The sequence below is a fragment of the Anabrus simplex genome, chromosome 3 (assembly GCF_040414725.1).
Source record: "Anabrus simplex isolate iqAnaSimp1 chromosome 3, ASM4041472v1, whole genome shotgun sequence".
Classification (NCBI taxonomy): Eukaryota; Metazoa; Arthropoda; class Insecta; order Orthoptera; family Tettigoniidae; genus Anabrus; species Anabrus simplex.
In genome coordinates, this window is record NC_090267.1 from 394,186,361 (window position 1) to 394,207,610 (window position 21,250).

General features: G+C 43.8%; 10 non-coding genes across 10 annotated transcripts; 6 read left to right on the forward strand and 4 right to left on the reverse strand.

Moving 5' to 3' along the window:
* The first annotated feature begins 1,559 nt into the window (after positions 1-1,559).
* On the forward strand, positions 1,560-1,632 carry TRNAR-ACG (transfer RNA arginine (anticodon ACG)). Its single transcript has one exon. It is a non-coding gene; the product is annotated as a tRNA-Arg (tRNA).
* Positions 1,633-2,657: 1,025 nt separating this feature from the next.
* TRNAK-CUU (transfer RNA lysine (anticodon CUU)) lies at positions 2,658-2,730 on the reverse strand. The gene has a single exon. It is a non-coding gene; the product is annotated as a tRNA-Lys (tRNA).
* Positions 2,731-5,395: 2,665 nt separating this feature from the next.
* On the forward strand, positions 5,396-5,468 carry TRNAR-ACG (transfer RNA arginine (anticodon ACG)). The gene has a single exon. It is a non-coding gene; the product is annotated as a tRNA-Arg (tRNA).
* Positions 5,469-6,501: 1,033 nt separating this feature from the next.
* Positions 6,502-6,574, reverse strand: TRNAK-CUU (transfer RNA lysine (anticodon CUU)). Its single transcript has one exon. It is a non-coding gene; the product is annotated as a tRNA-Lys (tRNA).
* Positions 6,575-9,248: 2,674 nt separating this feature from the next.
* TRNAR-ACG (transfer RNA arginine (anticodon ACG)) lies at positions 9,249-9,321 on the forward strand. Its single transcript has one exon. It is a non-coding gene; the product is annotated as a tRNA-Arg (tRNA).
* A 971-nt stretch (positions 9,322-10,292) lies between these two features.
* TRNAK-CUU (transfer RNA lysine (anticodon CUU)) lies at positions 10,293-10,365 on the reverse strand. Its single transcript has one exon. It is a non-coding gene; the product is annotated as a tRNA-Lys (tRNA).
* Positions 10,366-13,034: 2,669 nt separating this feature from the next.
* On the forward strand, positions 13,035-13,107 carry TRNAR-ACG (transfer RNA arginine (anticodon ACG)). The gene has a single exon. It is a non-coding gene; the product is annotated as a tRNA-Arg (tRNA).
* A 995-nt stretch (positions 13,108-14,102) lies between these two features.
* TRNAK-CUU (transfer RNA lysine (anticodon CUU)) lies at positions 14,103-14,175 on the reverse strand. The gene has a single exon. It is a non-coding gene; the product is annotated as a tRNA-Lys (tRNA).
* Positions 14,176-16,830: 2,655 nt separating this feature from the next.
* On the forward strand, positions 16,831-16,903 carry TRNAR-ACG (transfer RNA arginine (anticodon ACG)). The gene has a single exon. It is a non-coding gene; the product is annotated as a tRNA-Arg (tRNA).
* Positions 16,904-20,577: 3,674 nt separating this feature from the next.
* Positions 20,578-20,650, forward strand: TRNAR-ACG (transfer RNA arginine (anticodon ACG)). The gene has a single exon. It is a non-coding gene; the product is annotated as a tRNA-Arg (tRNA).
* The last annotated feature ends 600 nt before the right edge of the window (positions 20,651-21,250 follow it).

Genomic DNA, 21,250 nt, shown 5'->3' on the forward strand with positions numbered 1-21,250 from the left:
ATGTCATTTATTTTTCAGGATGAAAGTGTCCCAATGTAAAATTGTCATCATGTGTAGTATGCAAAATAAGTGAATAAATTGCTCTTCATTGCAATTTCAATAGGAAACAGTTTCCATATCTTTTCATTGTAGTTAGTCCAGTATGCCCATGGAATTTAAGTGGTCACTTCCCAGTCCTATGGTGGAGTCAAAAATTTGTATCCATGAATGAGTCGTCCCCCGTAACCTTAAATTTGCATGCCCCGTTCATCCCTGTGTTCATTTGATGCGCCGATATATATTTTTTTGAATTTCTTTATATAATTTTTTTTATCGTTTTCGAACTGATCACCCCTGAGATAAATGCTAGTCTGGGACTCAGGAGGTGGGCGGGTGCAATATATAAATTACGTCGTCTTAATGAAAATACTATTACTATTTATTGAGTTTGAGACTTTCAAAAAATACCTTATTCTAACATTGTAATAGTTATTGTTACAGCTGCCTCATATTTTGGAAAATGATCCTTCGTTTAAGGTCTGTTGGGGGGTTGAAATAAGGGTTGCGAATTTTCTGCCGAATCGGATACATCTTCTGCATCGGAACTCACTTGTTCTTGTTTTTCACAATAGTCAGGCTACACACGAGACTAGCACTTAATTCTTTTTACCTCCCTTTCTTTGGCATTCTCTGACTTCTTGCACTGTTATTAAAAATAATATTCCTTACGTTTGGCACATGGCAATTTCATATGTGGAGCAGGGTTAGATTTCAGCTCCCTTCTGCGGACTAACTGATGTAAATCTGACTTCAGTCTTCCGGCTATATCAGTCGGCAGAGCATGAGACTCTTAATGTCAGACTTGTGGATTCGAGCCGCACGTTGGGCGGGAATTTGTCTGCTTCTGTGGTGTATTGGTTAGTGTGATTAGCTACCACCCCCGGAGGCCCTGGTTCGATTCCCTGCTCTGTCACGGAATTTGAAAAGTGGTGCGAGCGTAGGAACGGGGTCTAGTTAGCCTCGGGAGGTCACGTGTGTAGAGGTGGGTCCGATTCCAACCTCAGCCATCTTTCATTTGGTACACCGTGATTACTCACTCTTTTTTCAGGCAAAAGCCGGGATGGTGCCTAACTTGAGGCCACGACTGCTTCCTTCCCTCTTCCTTGTACATCCCTTCCAATCTTCCCATTCCCTCACAAGGCCCCTATTCAGTATAGCAGGTGAGGCTGCCTGGGTGAGGTACTAGTCATTCTCCGAAGTTGTATCCCCCGACCAAATATCTCACGCTCCAGGACACTGCCCTTGTGGCTGTAGACGTGGGATCCCGCGCTGAGTCCGAGGTAAAAACAAACCCTGGAGGGTAACGGGAATAAGAAAGGAAATAAATAAATGATAGTTGACCTGATGCGAAAGATGATATCCTGGATACTCCCTCACGTTTAAAATCAAGTGTCATATCTGAACATACCGTGTCTCTCAGCCTACATATGTGAATGTACAGACCCAATTCAATCACACGAAATAATCAGGAAACCCTCCTCACCAAATATATCATTACCATGGTAAAGACCGTTGCGACAGGCCCTGTGGCGCAATGGATAACGCGTCTGACTACGGATCAGAAGATTCCAGGTTCGAATCCTGGCAGGGTCGTTACACCTTTATTTCTACAACCCCTTGAGACTTTCATCCTGGCTTATACATTTCTGGCACTCAGATTATAGACATGACTTCAGTTCACTTCTTCCGGAAGTGGATATATTTTGTAACGAGACCTTAACTTATAAATTTCCGGCGTAGTGGTGGCAGGATTTGAAGCTAATCATGTTCTCTTACTACCGAGGCTACAGATAATCTTTATACTCCATTTCTCCTAGTGCATTTCTGATCAGTACGAAGATGACAGAAGGGTGAAATCGACTCATTAATGATTTGCCACTCACTGCAGGAATCGAAGAGAGAAAAGGAAATGTTCTAAACCATTCAATATTTAGGGTATGGACGGAGGAGGGGATAATAACATGAGGTACGGTAAAATTAAATACTGCTAAGAGATCGCTTAGTAGCATTCTGGTCAGAAGATAACAAAAGTTAACGAAGGGACGTCGAGTGCTCAGGATAACATAGCGATTCTATTACAAATTCTTGAAGAGAACGTCAGAAGTTCCTAGGACTCAGCTATCAAGACAATGGACTCACAGGTTTTGAACAGGTTGGGAAGTTCTTCAGATAGGTGCAGGGTTAGGTGGCTCAGAGAATAGAGGCCTAGGCTTCTAACAATGGACACAGAAGTCTGTCAGTGCGCCCACGCTCACACACACTGCTTTTGGTAAAAAATTATGTCATTAAAAACACTTTGAAAATATCTCGTAATCGTCAACGCTCAGCTGAGAACAAATACTTTACCGATCAGTATCACTGAACACAGTGTACTCTAATTGATTATTATCACATAGTTTGACGGGTATCTTACTTTTTCATTCTTTCTTAGTCCGCTAACCGCCCAGGCTTAGTTTTTTTTTCCGCATGCTCAGAGGTATTCCGACACTAGTACCTCAAGGGCAGTGTCCTGGAGAGTGACACTTTGCTGAACAGGTCTCTTTTGGGGATGGGAAGATTTTAGTGGACAAGTGGTTATCAGGTCAAATCATATTCGCATCGACGGGCTTAAAAATCCCCGCCCAACGTGGGGCTCGAACCCACGACCCTGAGATTAAGAGACTCATGCTCTACCGACTGAGCTAGCCGGGCGATGTTGTCTAAATTAAATGACGGCGGCATACTTATCTACAACTAAGTTGCGGGGATAAAGGGAAAGTTCTCTCGGCTGGTTGGTCTGAGCTGACCCGGTGCCAACTCATTTAGTCTCTTCCTTTGATAAACAGCAGGTTTGGGTTACCCATCCAAGTGGTGGAGATACAGAGGAATACAAGTGAATGGATAAACAGAATGGCCACCCCTGTGGTGTAGTGGTTAGTGTGATTAGCTGTGGTCCGGATTCGATTCCCGGCTCTGCCACGATTGTTGGAACGGGGCCACACAGCCTCCGGAGGTCAACTGAGTAGAGGTGGGTTCGATTCCCACTTCAGCTACCCAGGAAGTGGTTTTCCGTTGTTTCCAACTTCTCCTTCATTTAAATTCTGGGAGGGTACCAAACTTGGCTACGGCTGTTTCCTACCCTCTTCCTTAACTATCAATTCCAGCCCACCCGTCCCTCACAAGGTCCCTTGTTCAGCATTGCAGGTGAGGCCTCAGAGGCGAGATACTGATCCTCTACGCTAGTTGTATCCCAGAAAAAACAACTCACGATCCAGAACACTTCCCTTGAGGCGGCAGAGGTGGAATCAATTGCTGAGTCCGAAAAAAGAGAGTGTATCAGGTAGCGTTTCTGAAATAAAAATTATTACAGACTCGGAACATAGGCTGCTCTCAATTTGAGAAGGAAATCAATATTTCTCTCCGCCATTGTTGCAGCTATGCAAGAGACTATCCTCATTTTCTCCCTATTGAAATTCTGTTAAAAAGAGAACAATAAAACTTTGATTCCACCTATCAATACATTAAAAGCAATTATAAATTAAGGATCTTATCCTTATTTTATTGCAACGTTGTTCAAACATATGACAGCCAGGGGCGTAGAGGCGCGCGGCTGTGAGCTTGCATCAGGGGGATAGTAGGTTCGAATGCCACTATCGCCAGCCCTGATTTTTCTTTTTAGTTGTTTTACGTTGCACAGACACGGATAGGTCTTACGGCGACGATGGGACAGGAAAGGGCTAAGAGTGGGAAGGAATCGGCCGTGGCCTTAGTTAAGGTACAGACCCAGCATTTGCCTGGTGGGAAAATGGGAAACCACGGAAAAGCATTTTCAGGCCTGCCGACAGTGGGGTACGAACCAGCCAGGAAATTGGTTTTCCGTTGGTTCCCATTTTTACACCAGGCAAATGCTGGGTCTGTACATTATTCAAGGCCACTGCCGCTTCCATGCCACTCCTAGGCCTTTCCTATCCCATCGTCGCCATAATACCCATCTGTTTTGGAGCGACATAAAGCCCCTACCAAAAAAAAGAGATAATATATGACAAATTTCTGTCATATTTTGAACATCTTCAGCTAAAAATATTCTTACAATTTTAAATTGATAAGATTGTTCTAGAACTTGGACTTAATGGTTTCCAATTAACAAACTTATCCATAATAAACTTTAAACATAAACTTTAAATATAAAGCGCACCGTATATATATTACGTCGTCTTAATGAAAATACTATTACTATTTATTGAGTTTGAGACTTTCAAAAAAATACCTTATTCTAACATTCTAATAGTTACTGTTACAGCTGTCTCATATTTTGGAAAATGATCCTTCGTTTAGGTCTGTTGGGGGCTGAAATAAGGGTTGCGAATTTTCTGCCGAATCGGATACATCTTCTGCATCGGAACTCACTTGTTCTTGTTTTTCACAATAGTCAGGCTACACACGAGACTAGCACTTAATTCTTTTTACCTCCCTTTCTTTGGCATTCTCTGACTTCTTGCACTGTTATTAAAAATAATATTCCTTACGTTCGGCACATGGCAATTTCATATGTGGAGCAGGGTTAGATTTCAGCTCTCTTCTGCGGACTAACTGATGTAAAACTGACTTCAGGCTTCCGGCTATATCAGTCGGCAGAGCATGAGACACTTAATGTCAGAGTTGTGGATTCGAGCCGCACGTTGGGCGGGAATTTGTCTGCCTCTGTGGTGTATTGGTTAGTGTGATTAGCTACCACCCCCGGAGGCCCTGGTTCGATTCCCTGCTCTGTCACGAAATTTGAAAAGTGGTGCGAGCGTAGGAACGGGGTCTAGTTAGCCTCGGGAGGTCACGTGTGTAGAGGTGGGTCCGATTCCAACCTCAGCCATCTTTGATTTGGTATACCGTGATTACTCACTCTTTTTTCAGGCAAAAGCCGGGATGGTGCCTAACTTGAGGCCACGACTGCTTCCTTCCCTCTTCCTTGTACATCCCTTCCAATCTTCCCACTCCCTCACAAGGCCCCTATTCAGTATAGCAGGTGAGGCTGCCTGGGTGAGGTACTAGTCATTCTCCGAAGTTGTATCCCCCGACCAATTATCTCACGCTCCAGGACACTGCCCTTGTGGCTGTAGACGTGGGATCCCGCGCTGAGTCCGAGGGAAAAACAAACCCTGGAGCGTAACGGGAATAAGAAAGGAAATAAATAAATGATAGTTGACCTGATGCGAAAGATGATATCCTGGATACTCCCTCACGTTTAAAATCAAGTGTCATATATGAACATACCGTGTCTCTCAGCCTACATATGTGAATGTACAGACCCAATTCAATCACACGAAATAATCAGGAAACCCTCCTCACCAAATATATCATTACCATGGTAAAGACCGTTGCGGCAGGCCCTGTGGCGCAATGGATAACGCGTCTGACTACGGATCAGAAGATTCCAGGTTCGAATCCTGGCAGGGTCGTTACACTTTTATTTCTACAACCCCTTGAGACTTACATCCTGGCTTATACATTTCTGGCACTCAGATTATAGACATGACTTCAGTTCACCTCTTCCGGAAGTGGAAATATTTTGTAACGAGACCTTAACTTCTAAATTTCCGGCGTAGTGGTGGCAGGATTTGAAGCTAATCATGTTCTCTTACTACCGAGGCTACAGATAATCTTTATACTCCATTTCTCCTAGTGCATTTCTGATCAGTACGAAGATGGCAGAAGGGTGAAATCGACTCATTAATGATTTGCCACTCACTGCAGGAATCGAAGAGAGAAAAGGAAATGTTCTAAACCATCGAATATTTAGGGTATGGACGGAGGAGGGGATAATAACATGAGGTACGGTAAAATTAAATACTGCTAAGAGATCGCTTAGTAGCATTCTGGTCAGAAGATAACAAAAGTTAACGAAGGGACATCGAGTGCTCAGGATAACATGGCGATTCTATTACAAATTCGTGAAGAGAACGTCAGAAGTTCCTAGGACTCAGCTATCAAGACATTGGACTCACAGGTTTTGAACAGGTTGGGAAGTTCTTCAGATAGGTGCAGGGTTAGGTGGCTCAGAGAATAGAGGCCTAGGCTTCTAACAAAGGACACAGAAGTCTGTCAGTGCGCCCACGCTCACACACACTGCTTTTGGTAAAAAATTGTCATTAAAAACACTTTGAAAATATCTCGTAATCGTCAACGCTCAGCTGAGAACAAATATTAATTATATAATTTTACCGATCAGTATCACTGAACACAGTGTACTCTAATTGATTATTATCATATAGTTTGACGGGTATCTTACTTTTTCATTCTTTCTTAGTCCGCTAACCGCCCAGGCTTAGTTTTTTTTCCGCATGCTCAGAGGTATTCCGACACTAGTACCTCAAGGGCAGTGTCCTGGAGAGTGACACTTTGCTGTACAGGTCTCTTTTGGGGATGGGAAGATGGTAGTGGACAGTGGTTATCAGGTCAAATCATATTCGCATCGGCGGGCTTAAAATTTCCCGCCCAACGTGGGGCTCGAACCCACGACTCTGAGATTAAGAGTCTCATGCTCTACCGACTGAGCTAGCCGGGCGATGTTGTCGAAAGTAAATGACGCGACATACTTACCTACAACTAAGTTGCGGGAATAAAGGGAAAGTTCTCTCGGCTGGTTGATCTGAGCTGACCCGGTGCCAACTCATTTCGTCTCTTCCTCTGATAAACAGCAGGTTTGGGTTACCCATCCAAGTGGTGGAGATACAGAGGAATACAAGCGAATGGATAAACAGAATGGCCACCCCTGTGGTGTAGTGGTTACTGTGATTAGCTGTGGACCGGATTAGATTCCCGCCTCTGCCACGAGGGTTGGAACGGGGCCACACAGCCTCTGGAGGTCAACTGAGTAGAGGTGGGTTCGATTCCCACTTCAGCTACCCAGGAAGTGGTTTTCCGTTGTTTCCAACTTCTCCTTCATTTAAATTCTGGGAGGGTACCAAACTTGGCTACGGCTGTTTCCTACCTTCTTCCTTAACTATCAATTCCAGCCCACCCGTCCCTCACAAGGTTCCTTGTTCAGCATTGCAGGTGAGGCCTCAGAGGCGAGATACTGATCCTCTACGCTAGTTGTATCCCAGAAAAAACAACTCACGATCCAGAACACTTCCCTTGAGGCGGCAGAGGTGGAATCAATTGCTGAGTCCGAAAAAAGAGAGTGTATCAGGTAGCGTTTCTGAAATAAAAATTATTACAGACTCGGAACATATGCTGCTCTCAATTTGAGAATGAAATCAATATTTTTCTCTGCCATTGTTGCAGGTATGCTAGAGACTATCCTCATTTTCTCCCTATTGAAATTCTGTTAAAAAGGGAACTATAAAACTTTGATTCCACCTATTCAATACATTAAAAGCAATTATAAATTTAGGATCTCATCCTTGTTTTATTGCTTAGTTGCTCAAACATATGACAGCCAGGCGCGTAGAGGCGCGCGGCTGTGAGTTTGCATCAGGGAGATAGTAGGTTCGAATGCCACTATCGCAAGCCCTGAATTTTTTTTTGCTAGTTGTTTTACGTTGCACAGACACGGATAAGTCTCACGGCGACGATGGGACAGGAAAGGGCTTGGAGTGGGAAGGAAGCGGCCGTGGCCTTAATTAAGGTACAGCCCCAGCATTTGCCTTGTGTGAAAATGGGAAACAACGGAAAACCAATTTCAGGGCTGGTTCGTACCCCACTGTCGGCAGCCCTGAAAATGGTTTTCCGTTGGTTCCCATTTTCACACCAGGCAAATGCTGCGCTGTACCTTGTTTAAGGCCACTGCCGCTTCCTTCCAACTCCTAGGCCTTTCCTATCCCATCGTCGCCATACTACCCATCTGTTTTGGAGCGACATAAAGCCCCTACCAAAAAAAAAAGAGAGATAACATATGACAAGTTTCTATCATATTTTGAACATCTTCAGCTAAAAATATTCTTACAATTTTAAGTTGATAAGATTGTTCTAGAACTTGGACTTAATGGTTTCCAATTAACAAACTTATCCATAATAAACTTTAAACATAAACTTTAAATATAAAGCGCACCGTATATATATATTACGTCGTCTTAATGAAAATACTATTACTATTTATTGAGTTTGAGACTTTCAAAAAAATACCTTATTCTAACATTCTAATAGTTATTGTTACAGCTGTCTCATATTTTGGAAAATGATCCTTCGTTTAAGGTCTGTTGGGGGGTTGAAATAAGGGTTGCGAATTTTCTGCCGAATCGGATACATCTTCTGCATCGGAACTCACTTGTTCTTGTTTTTCACAATAGTCAGGCTACACACGAGACTAGCACTTAATTCTTTTTACCTCCCTTTCTTTGGCATTCTCTGACTTCTTGCACTGTTATTAAAAATAATATTCCTTACGTTTGGCACATGGCAATTTCATATGTGGAGCAGGGTTAGATTTCAGCTCTCTTCTGCGGACTAACTGATGTAAATCTGACTTCAGTCTTCCAGCTATATCAGTCGGCAGAGCATGAGACTCTTAATGTCAGAGTTGTGGATTCGAGCCGCACGTTGGGCGGGAATTTATCTCCCTCTGTGGTGTATTGGTTTGTGTGATTAGCTGCCACCCCCGGAGGCCCTGGTTCGATTCCCTGCTCTGTCACGAAATTTGAAAAGTGGTGCGAGCGTAGGAACGGGGTCTAGTTAGCCTCGGGAGGTCACGTGTGTAGAGGTGGGTCCGATTCCAACCTCAGCCATCTTTGATTTGGTATACCGTGGTTACTCACTCTTTTTTCAGGCAAAAGCCGGGATGGTGCCTAACTTGAGGCCACGACTGCTTCCTTCCCTCTTCCTTGTACATCCCTTCCAATCTTCCCATTCCCCCACAAGGCCCCTGTTCAGCATAGCAGGTGAGGCCGCCTGGGTGAGGTACTAGTCATTCTTCCAAGTTGTATCCCCCGACCAAATATCTCACGCTCCAGGACACTGCCCTTGTGGCTGTAGACGTGGGATCCCGCGCTGAGTCCGAGGGAAAAACAAACCCTGGAGCGTAACGGGAATAAGAAAGGAAATAAATAAATGATAGTTGACCTGATGCGAAAGATGATATCCTGGATACTGCCTCACATTTAAAATCAAGTGTCATATCTGAACATACCGTGTCTCTCAGCCTACATATGTGAATGTACAGACCCAATTCAATCACACGAAATAATCAGGAAACCCTCCTCACCAAATATATCATTACCATGGTAAAGACCGTTGCGACAGGCCCTGTGGCGCAATGGATAACGCGTCTGACTACGGATCAGAAGATTCCAGGTTCGAATCCTGGCAGGGTCGTTACACTTTTATTTCTACAACCCCTTGAGACTTACATCCTGGCTTATACATTTCTGGCACTCAGATTATAGACATGACTTCAGTTCACCTCTTCCGGAAGTGGAAATATTTTGTAACGAGACCTTAACTTCTAAATTTCCGGCGTAGTGGTGACAGGATTTGAAGCTAATCATGTTCTCTTACTACCGAGGCTACAGATAATCTTTATACTCCATTTCTCCTAGTGCATTTCTGATCAGTACGAAGATGGCAGAAGGGTGAAATCGACTCATTAATGATTTGCCACTCACTGCAGGAATCGAAGAGAGAAAAGGAAATGTTCTAAACCATCGAATATTTAGGGTATGGACGGAGGAGGGGATAATAACATGAGGTACGGTAAAATTAAATACTGCTAAGAGATCGCTTAGTAGCATTCTGGTCAGAGGATAACAAAAGTTAACGAAGGGACGTCGAGTGCTCAGGATAACATGGCGATTCTATTACAAATTCGTGAAGAGAACGTCAGAAGTTCCTAGGACTCAGCTATCAAGACATTGGACTCACAGGTTTTGAACAGGTTGGGAAGTTCTTCAGATAGGTGCAGGGTTAGGTGGTTCAGAGAATAGAGGCCTAGTCTTCTAACAATTATCACAGAAGACTGTCAGTGCGCCCACGCTCACACACACTGGTTTTGGTAAACAATTATGTCATTAAAATCACTTTGAAAATCGTCAACGCTCAGCTGAGAACAAATATTAATTATATAATTTTACCGATCAGTAGCACTGAACACAGTGTACTCTAATTGATTATTATCATATAGTTTGACGGGTATCTTACTTTTTCATTCTTTCTTAGTCCACTAACCGCCCAGGCTAAGTTTTTTTTCCGCATGCTCAGAGTGACACTTTGCTGAACAGGTCTCTTTTGGGGATGGGAAGATGGTTATCAGGTCAAATCATATTCGCATCGACGGGCTTAAAAATTCCCGCCCAACGTGGGGCTCGAACCCACGACCCTGAGATTAAGAGTCTCATGCTCTACCGACTGAGCTAGCCGGGCGATGTTGTCTAAATTAAATGACGGTGGCATACTTATCTAGAACTAAGTTGCGGGGATAAAAGGAAAGTTCTCTCGGCTGGTTGATCTGAGCTGACCCGGTGCCAACTCATTTCGTCTCTTCCTCTGAAAAAACAGCAGGTTTGGGTTACCCATCCAAGTGGTGGAGATACAGAGGAATACAAGTGAATGGATAAACAGAATGGCCACCCCTGTGGTGTAGTGGTTAGTGTGATTAGCTGTGGTCCGGATTCGATTCCCGGCTCTGCCACGAGGGTTGGAACGGGGCCACACAGCCTCTGGAGGTCAACTGAGTAGAGGTGGGTTCGATTCCCACTTCAGCTACCCAGGAAGTGGTTTTCCGTTGTTTCCAACTTCTCCTTCATTTAAATTCTGGGAGGGTACCAAACTTGGCTACGGCTGTTTCCTACCCTCTTCCTTAACTATCAATTCCAGCCCACCCGTCCCTCACAAGGTCCCTTGTTCAGCATTGCAGGTGAGGCCTCAGAGGCGAGATACTGATCCTCTACGCCAGTTGTATCCCAGAAAAAACAACTCACGATCCAGAACACTTCCCTTGAGGCGGCAGAGGTGGAATCAATTGCTGAGTCCGAAAAAAGAGAGTGTATCAGGTAGCGTTTCTGAAATAAAAATTATTACAGACTCGGAACATATGCTGCTCTCAATTTGAGAAGGATATCAATATTTTTCTCCGCCATTGTTGCAGCTATGCAAGAGACTATCCTCATTTTCTCCCTATTGAACTTCTGTTAAAAAGAGAACAATAAAACATTGATTCCAACTATCAATACATTAAAAGCAATTATAAATTTAGGATCTCATCCTTATTTTATTGCACAGTTGTTAAAACATATGACAGCCAGGCGCGTAGAGGCGCGCGGCTGTGAGCTTGCATCAGGGAGATAGTAGGTTCGAATGCCACTATCACCAGCCCTGATTTTTTTAAAGTTGTTTTACGATTCACAGACACGGATAGGTCTTACGGCGACGATGGGACAGGAAAGTTCTAAGAGTGGGAAGGAATCGGCCGTGGCCTTAATTAAGGTACAGCCCCAGCACTTGCCTGGTGGGAAAATGGGAAACCACGGAAAACCATTTTCAGGGCTGCCGACAGTGGGGTACGAACCAGCCAGGAAATCGGTTTTCCGTTGGTTCCCATTTTCACACCAGGCAAATGCTGGGACTGTACCTTATTCAAGGCCACTGCCGCTTCCATCCCACTCCTAGGCCTTTCCTATCCCATCGTCGCCATACTACCCATCTGTTTTGGAGCGACATAAAGCCCCTACCAAAAAAAAAGAGAGATAACATATGACAAGTTTCTATCATATTTTGAACATCTTCAGCTAAAAATATTCTTACAATTTTAAATTGATAAGATTGTTCTAGAACTTGGACTTAATGGTTTCCAATTAACAAACTTATCCATAATAAACTTTAAACATAAACTTTAAATATAAAGCGCACCGTATATATATTACGTCGTCTTAATGAAAATACTATTACTATTTATTGAGTTTGAGACTTTCAAAAAATAACCTTATTCTAACATTCTAATAGTTATTGTTACAGCTGTCTCATATTTTGGAAAATGATCCTTCGTTTAAGGTCTGTTGGGGGGTTGAAATAAGGGTTGCGAATTTTCTGCCGAATCGGATACATCTTCTGCATCGGAACTCACTTGTTCTTGTTTTTCACAATAGTCAGGCTACACACGAGACTAGCACTTAATTCTTTTTACCTCCCTTTCTTTGGCATTCTCTGACTTCTTGCACTGTTATTAAAAATAATATTCCTTACGTTTGGCACCTGGCAATTTCATATGTGGAGCAGGGTTACATTTCAGCTCTCTTCTGCGGACTAACTGATGTAAATCTGACTTCAGTTTTCCAGCTATATCAGTCGGCAGAGCATGAGACTCTTAATGTCAGAGTTGTGGATTCGAGCCGCACGTTGGGCGGGAATTTATCTCCCTCTGTGGTGCATTGGTTTGTGTGATTAGCTGCCACCCCCGGAGGCCCTGGTTCGATTCCCTGCTCTGTCACGAAATTTGAAAAGTGGTGCGAGTGTAGGAACGGGGTCTAGTTAGCCTCGGGAGGTCACGTGTGTAGAGGTGGGTCCGATTCCAACCTCAGCCATCTTTCATTTGGTATACCGTGATTACTCACTCTTTTTTCAGGCAAAAGCCGGGATGGTGCCTAACTTGAGGCCACGACTGCTTCCTTCCCTCTTCGTTGTACATCCCTTCCAATCTTCCCATTCCCCCACAAGGCCCCTATTCAGTATAGCAGGTGAGGCTGCCTGGGTGAGGTACTAGTCATTCTCCGAAGTTGTATCCCCCGACCAAATATCTCACGCTCCAGGACACTGCCCTCGTGGCTGTAGACGTGGGATCCCGCGCTGAGTCCGAGGGAAAAACAAACCCTGGAGCGTAACGGGAATAAGAAAGGAAATAAATAAATGATAGTTGACCTGATGCGAAAGATGATATCCTGTATACTGCCTCACATTTAAAATTAAGTGTCATATCTGAACATACCGTGTCTCTCAGCCTACATATGTGAATGTACAGACCCAATTCAATCACACGAAATAATCAGGAAACCCTCCTCACCAAATATATCATTACCATGGTAAAGACCGTTGCGGCAGGCCCTGTGGCGCAATGGATAACGCGTCTGACTACGGATCAGAAGATTCCAGGTTCGAATCCTGGCAGGGTCGTTACACTTTTATTTCTACAACCCCTTGAGACTTACATCCTGGCTTATACATTTCTGGCACTCAGATTATAGACATGACTTCAGTTCACCTCTTCCGGAAGTGGAAATGTTTTGTAACGAGACCTTAACTTCTAAATTTCCGGCGTAGTGGTGACAGGATTTGAAGCTAATCATGTTCTCTTACTACCGAGGCTACAGATAATCTTTATACTCCATTTCTCCTAGTGCATTTCTGATCAGTACGAAGATGGCACAAGGGTGAAATCGACTCATTAATGATTTGCCACTCACTGCAGGAATCGAAGAGAGAAAAGGAAATGTTCTAAACCATCGAATATTTAGGGTATGGACGGAGGAGGGGATAATAACATGAGGTACGGTAAAATTAAATATTGCTAAGAGATCGCTTAGTAGCATTCTGGTCAGAAGATAACAAAAGTTAACGAAGGGACGTCGAGTGCTCAGGATAACATGGCGATTCTATTACAAATTCTTGAAGAGAACGTCAGAAGTTCCTAGGACTCAGCTATCAAGACATTGGACTCACAGGTTTTGAACAGGTTGGGAAGTTCTTCAGATAGGTGCAGGGTTAGGTGGCTCAGAGAATAGAGGAATAGGCTTCTAACAATGGACACAGAAGTCTGTCAGTGCGCCCACGCTCACACACACTGCTTTTGGTAAAAAATTATGTCATTAAAAACACTTTGAGAATATCTCGTAATCGTCAACGCTCAGCTGAGAACAAATATTAATTATATAATTTTACCGATCAGTATCACTGAACACAGTGTACTCTAATTGATTATTATCATGTAGTTTGACGGGTATCTTACTTTTGCATTCTTTCTTAGTCCGCTAACAGCCCAGGCTTAGTTTTTTTTCCGCATGCTCAGAGTGACACTTTGCTGAACAGGTCTCTTTTGGGGATGGGAAGATGGTAGTGGACAAGTGGTTATCAGGTCAAATCATATTCGCATCGACGGGCTTAAAAATTTCCGCCCAACGTGGGGCTCGAACCCACGACCCTGAGATTAAGAGTCTCATGCTCTACCGACTGAGCTAGCCGGGCGATGTTGTCGAAATTAAATGACGGCGGCATACTTATCTACAACTAAGTTGCGGGGATAGAGGGAAAGTTCTCTCGGCTGGTTGGTCTGAGCTGACCCGGTGCCAACTCATTTCGTCTCTTCCTCTGATAAACAGCAGGTTTGTGTTACCCATCCAAGTGGTGGAGATACAGAGGAATACAAGTGAATGGATAAACAGAATGGCCACCCCTGTGGTGTAGTGGTTAGTGTGATTAGCTGTGGTCCGGATTCGATTCCCGGCTCTGCCACGAGGGTTGGAACGGGGCCACACAGCCTCTGGAGGTCAACTGAGTAGAGGTGGGTTCGATTCCCACTTCAGCTACCCAGGAAGTGGTTTTCCGTTGTTTCCAACTTCTCCTTCATTTAAATTCTGGGAGGGTACCAAACTTGGCTACGGCTGTTTCCTACCCCCTTCCTTAACTATCAATTCCAGCCCACCCGTCCCTCACAAGGTCCCTTGTTCAGCATTGCAGGTGAGGCCTCAGAGGAGAGATACTGATCCTCTACGCTAGTTGTATCCCAGAAAAAACAACTCACGATCCAGAACACTTCCCTTGAGGCGGCAGAGGTGGAATCAATTGCTGAGTCCGAAAAAAGAGAGTGTATCAGGTAGCGTTTCTGAAATAAAAATTATTACAGACTCGGAACATATGCTGCTCTCAATTTGAGAAGGATATCAATATTTTTCTCCGCCATTGTTGCAGCTATGCAAGAGACTATCCTCATTTTCTCCCTATTGAAATTCTGTTAAAAAGAGAACAATAAAACTTTGATTCCACCTATCAATACATTAAAAGCAATTATAAATTTAGGATCTCATCCTTATTTTATTGCATAGTTGTTAAAACATATGACAGCCAGGGGCGTAGAGGCGCTCGGCTGTGAGCTTGCATCAGGGAGATAGTAGGTTCGAATGCCACTATCGCCAGGCCTGTTTTTTTTAAAGTTGTTTTACGTTGCACAGACACGGATAGGCCTTACGGCGACGATGGGACAGGAAAGTTCTAAGAGTGGGAAGGAATCGATCGTGGCCTTAATTAAGGTACAGCCCCAGCATTTGCCTGGTGGGAAAATGGGAAACCACGGAAAACCATTTTCAGGGCTGCCGACAGTGGGGTACGCACCAGCCAGGAAATTGGTTTTCCGTTGGTTCCCATTTTCACACCAGGCAAATGCTGGGTCTGTACCTTATTCAAGGCCACTGCCGCTTCCATCCCACTCCTAGGCCTTTCCTATCCCATCGTCGCCATAATACCCATCTGTTTTGGGCGACATAAAGCCCCTACCAAAAAAAAAGAGATAACATATGACAAGTTTCTATCATATTTTGAACATCTTCAGCTAAAAATATTCTTACAATTATAAATTGATAAGATTGTTCTAGAACTTGGACTTAATGGTTTCTAATTAACAAACTTATCCATAATAAACTTTAAACATCAACTTTGAATATAAAGTGCACCGTATATATATTACGTCGTCTTAATGAAAATACTATTACTATTTATTGAGTTTGAGGCTTTCAAAAAAATACCTTATTCTAACATTCTAATAGTTATTGTTACAGCTGTCTCATATTTTGGAAAATGATCCTTCGTTTAAGATCTGTTGGGGGGTTGAAATAAGGGTTGCGAATTTTCTGCCGAATCGGATACATCTTCTGCATCGGAACTCACTTGTTCTTGTTTTTCACAATAGTCAGGCTACACACGAGACTAGCACTTAATTGTTTTTACCTCCCTTTCTTTGGCATTCTCTGACTTCTTGCACTGTTATTAAAAATAATATTCCTTACGTTTGGCACATGGCAATTTCATATGTGGAGCAGGGTTAGATTTCAGCTCTCTTCTGCGGACTAGCTGATGTAAATCTGACTTCAGTCTTCCGGCTATATCAGTCGGCAGAGCATGAGACTCTTAATGTCAGAGTTGTTGATTCGAGCCGCACGTTGGGCGGGAATTTGTCTGCCTGTGTGGTGTATTGGTTAGTGTGCCCCCCGGAGGCCCTGGTTCGATTCCCTGCTCTGTCACGAAATTTGAAAAGTGGTGCGAGCGTAGGAACGGGGTCTAGTTAGCCTCGGGAGGTCACGTGTGTAGAGGTGGGTCCGATTCCAACCTCAGCCATCTTTGATTTGGTACACCGTGATTACTCACTCTTTTTTCAGGCAAAAGCCGGGATGGTGCCTAACTTGAGGCCACGACTGCTTCCTTCCCTCTTCCTTGTACATCCCTTCCAATCTTCCCATTCCCCCACAAGGCCCCTGTTCAGCATAGCAGGTGAGGCTGCCTGGGTGAGGTACTAGTCATTCTTCCAAGTTGTATCCCCCGACCAAATATCTCACGCTCCAGGACACTGCCCTCGTGGCTGTAGACGTGGGATCCCGCGCTGAGTCCGAGGGAAAAACAAACCCTGGAGCGTAACGGGAATAAGAAAGGAAATAAATAAATGATAGTTGACCTGATGCGAAAGATGATATCCTGGATACTGCCTCACATTTAAAATCAAGTGTCATATCTGAACATACCGTGTCTCTCAGCCTACATATGTGAATGTACAGACCCAATTCAATCACACGAAATAATCAGGAAACCCTCCTCACCAAATATATCATTACCATGGTAACGACCGTTGCGACGGGCCCTGTGGCGCAATGGATAACGCGTCTGACTACGGATCAGAAGATTCCAGGTTCGAATCCTGGCAGGGTCGTTACACTTTTATTTCTACAACCCCTTGAGACTTACATCCTGGCTTATACATTTCTGGCACTCAGATTATAGACATGACTTCAGTTCACCTCTTCCGGAAGTGGAAATGTTTTGTTACGAGACCTTAACTTCTAAATTTCCGGCGTAGTGGTGACAGGATTTGAAGCTAATCATGTTCTCTTACTACCGAGGCTACAGATAATCTTTATACTCCATTTCTCCTAGTGCATTTCTGATCAGTACGAAGATGGCAGAAGGGTGAAATCGACTCATTAATGATTTGCCACTCACTGCAGGAATCGAAGAGAGAAAAGGAAATGTTCTAAAACATCGAATATTTAGGGTATGGACGGAGGAGGGGATAATAACATGAGGTACGGTAAAATTAAATACTGCTAAGAGATCGCTTAGTAGCATTCTGGTCAGAGGATAACAAAAGTTAACGAAGGGACGTCGAGTGCTCAGGATAACATGGCGATTCTATTACAAATTCGTGAAGAGAACGTCAGAAGTTCCTAGGACTCAGCTATCAAGACATTGGACTCACAGGTTTTGAACAGGTTGGGAAGTTCTTCAGATAGGTGCAGGGTTAGGTGGCTCAGAGAATAGAGGCCTAGTCTTCTAACAATGATCACAGAAGACTGTCAGTGCGCCCACGCTCACACACGCTGGTTTTGGTAAACAATTATGTCATTAAAATCACTTTGAAAATCGTCAACGCTCAGCTGAGTACAAATATTAATTATATAATTTTACCGATCAGTAGCACTGAACACAGTGTACTCTAATTGATTATTATCATATAGTTTGACGGGTATCTTACTTTTTCATTCTTTCTTAGTCCACTAACCGCCCAGGCTAAGTTTTTTTTCCGCATGCTCAGAGTGACACTTTGCTGAACAGGTCTCTTTTGGGGATGGGAAGATGGTAGTGGACAAGTGGTTATCAGGTCAAATCATATTCGCATCGACGGGCTTAAAATGCTCTACCGACTGAGCTAGCCGGGCGATGTTGTCCAAAGTAAATGGCGGCGACATACTTACCTACAACTAAGTTGCGGGGATAAAGGGAAAGTTCTCTCGGCTGGTTGATCTGAGCTGACCCGGTGCCAACTCATTTCGTCTCTTCCTCTGAAAAAACAGCAGGTTTGGGTTACCCATCCAAGTGGTGGAGATACAGAGGAATACAAGTGAATGGATAAACAGAATTTCCACCCCTGTGGTGTAGTGGTTAGTGTGATTAGCTGTGGTCCGGATTCGATTCCCGGCTCTGCCACGAGGGTTGGAACGGGGCCACACAGCCTCTGGAGGTCAACTGAGTAGAGGTGGGTTCGATTCCCACTTCAGCTACCCAGGAAGTGGTTTTCCGTTGTTTCCAACTTCTCCTTCATTTAAATTCTGGGAGGGTACCAAACTTGGCTACGGCTGTTTCCTACCCTCTTCCTTAACTATCAATTCCAGCCCACCCGTCCCTCACAAGGTTCCTTGTTCAGCATTGCAGGTGAGGCCTCAGAGGCGAGATACTGATCCTCTACGCTAGTTGTATCCCAGAAAAAACAACTCACGATCCAGAACACTTCCCTTGAGGCGGCAGAGGTGGAATCAATTGCTGAGTCCGAAAAAAGAGAGTGTATCAGGTAGCGTTTCTGAAATAAAAATTATTACAGACTCGGAACATATGCTGCTCTCAATTTGAGAAGGATATCAATATTTTTCTCCGCCATTGTTGCAGCTATGCAAGAGACTATCCTCATTTTCTCCCTATTGAAATTCTGTTAAAAAGAGAACAATAAAACTTTGATTCCACCTATCAATACATTAAAAGCAATTATAAATTTAGGATCTCATCCTTATTTTATTGCATAGTTGTTAAAACATATGACAGCCAGGGGCGTACAGGCGCGCGGCTGTGAGCTTGCATCAGGGAGATAGTAGGTTCGAATGCCACTATCGCCAGCCCTGATTTTTTTTTAGTTGTTTTACGTTGCACAGACACGGATAGGTCCTACGGCGACGATGGGACAGGAAAGGGCTAAGAGTGGGAAGGAATCGGCCGTGGCCTTAATTAAGGTACAGCCCCAGCATTTGCCTGGTGGGAAAATGGGAAACCACGGAAAACCATTTTCAGGGCTGCCGACAGTGGGGTACGAACCAGCCAGGAAATTGGTTCTCCGTTGGTTCCCATTTTCACACCAGGCAAATGCTGGGTCTGTACCTTATTCAAGGCCACTGCCGCTTCCATCCCACTCCTAGGCCTTTCCTATCCCATCGTCGCCATAATACCCATCTGTTTTGGAGCGACATAAAGCCCCTACCAAAAAAAAAAGAGATAACATATGACAAGTTTCTTACATATTTTGAACATCTTCAGCTAAAAATATTCTTACAATTTTAAATTGATAAGATTGTTCTAGAACTTGGACTTAATGGTTTCCAATTAACAAACTTATCCATAATAAACTTTAAACATAAACTTTAAATATAAAGCGCACCGTATATATATTACGTCGTCTTAATGAAAATACTATTACTATTTATTGAGTTTGAGACTTTCAAAAAAATACCTTATTCTAACATTCTAATAGTTATTGTTACAGCTGTCTCATATTTTGGAAAATGATCCTTCGTTTAAGGTCTGTTGGGGGGTTGAAATAAGGGTTGCGAATTTTCTGCCGAATCGGATACATCTTCTGCATCGGAACTCACTTGTTCTTGTTTTTCACAATAGTCAGGCTACACACGAGACTAGCACTTAATTCTTTTTACTTCCCTTTCTTTGGCATTCTCTGACTTCTTGCACTGTTATTAAAAATAATATTCCTTACGTTTGGCACATGGCAATTTCATATGTGGAGCAGGGTTAGATTTCAGCTCTCTTCTGCGGACTAACTGATGTAAATCTGACTTCAGTCTTCCGGCTATATCAGTCGGCAGAGCATGAGACTCTTAATGTCAGAGTTGTGGATTCGAGCCGCACGTTGGGCGGGAATTTGTCTGCCTCTGTGGTGTATTGGTTAGTGTGATTAGCTGCCACCCCCGGGGGCCCTGGTTCGATTCCCTGCTCTGTCACGAAATTTGAAAAGTGGTGCGAGCGTAGGAACGGGGTCTAGTTAGCCTCGGGAGGTCACGTGTGTAGAGGTGGGTCCGATTCCAACCTCAGCCATCTTTGATTTGGTACACCGTGATTACTCACTCTTTTTTCAGGCAAAAGCCGGGATGGTGCCTAACTTGAGGCCACGACTGCTTCCTTCCCTCTTCCTTGTACATCCCTTCCAATCTTCCCACTCCCTCACAAGGCCCCTATTCAGTATAGCAGGTGAGGCCGCCTGGGTGAGGTACTAGTCATTCTTCCAAGTTGTATCCCCCGACCAAATATCTCACGCTCCAGGACACTGCCCTTGTGGCTGTAGACGTGGGATCCCGCGCTGAGTCCGAGGTAAAAACAAACCCTGGAGGGTAAAGGGAATAAGAAAGGAAATAAATAAATGATAGTTGACCTGATTCGAAAGATGATATCCTGAATACCCCCTCACGTTTAAAATCAAGTGTCATATCTGAACATACCGTGTCTCTCAGCCTACATATGTGAATGTACAGACCCAATTCAATCACACGAAATAATCAGGAAACCCTCCTCACCAAATATATCATTACCATGGTAAAGACCGTTGCGGCAGGCCCTGTGGCGCAATGGATAACGCGTCTGACTACGGATCAGAAGATTCCAGGTTCGAATCCTGGCAGGGTCGTTACACTTTCATTTCTACAACCCCTTGAGACTTACATCCTGGCTTATACATTTCTGGCACTCAGATTATAGACATGACTTCAGTTCACCTCTTCCGGAAGTGGAAATATTTTGTAACGAGACCTTAACTTCTAAATTTCCGGCGTAGTGGTGGCAGGATTTGAAGCTAATCATGTTCTCTTACTACCGAGGCTACAGATAATCTTTATACTCCATTTCTCCTAGTGCATTTCTGATCAGTACGAAGATGGCAGAAGGGTGAAATCGACTCATTAATGATTTGCCACTCACTGCAGGAATCGAAGAGAGAAAAGGAAATGTTCTAAAACATCGAATATTTAGGGTATGGACGGAGGAGGGGATAATAACATGAGGTACGGTAAAATTAAATACTGCTAAGAGATCGCTTAGTAGCATTCTGGTCAGAGGATAACAAAAGTTAACGAAGGGACGTCGAGTGCTCAGGATAACATGGCGATTCTATTACAAATTCGTGAAGAGAACGTCAGAAGTTCCTAGGACTCAGCTATCAAGACATTGGACTCACAGGTTTTGAACAGGTTGGGAAGTTCTTCAGATAGGTGCAGGGTTAGGTGGCTCA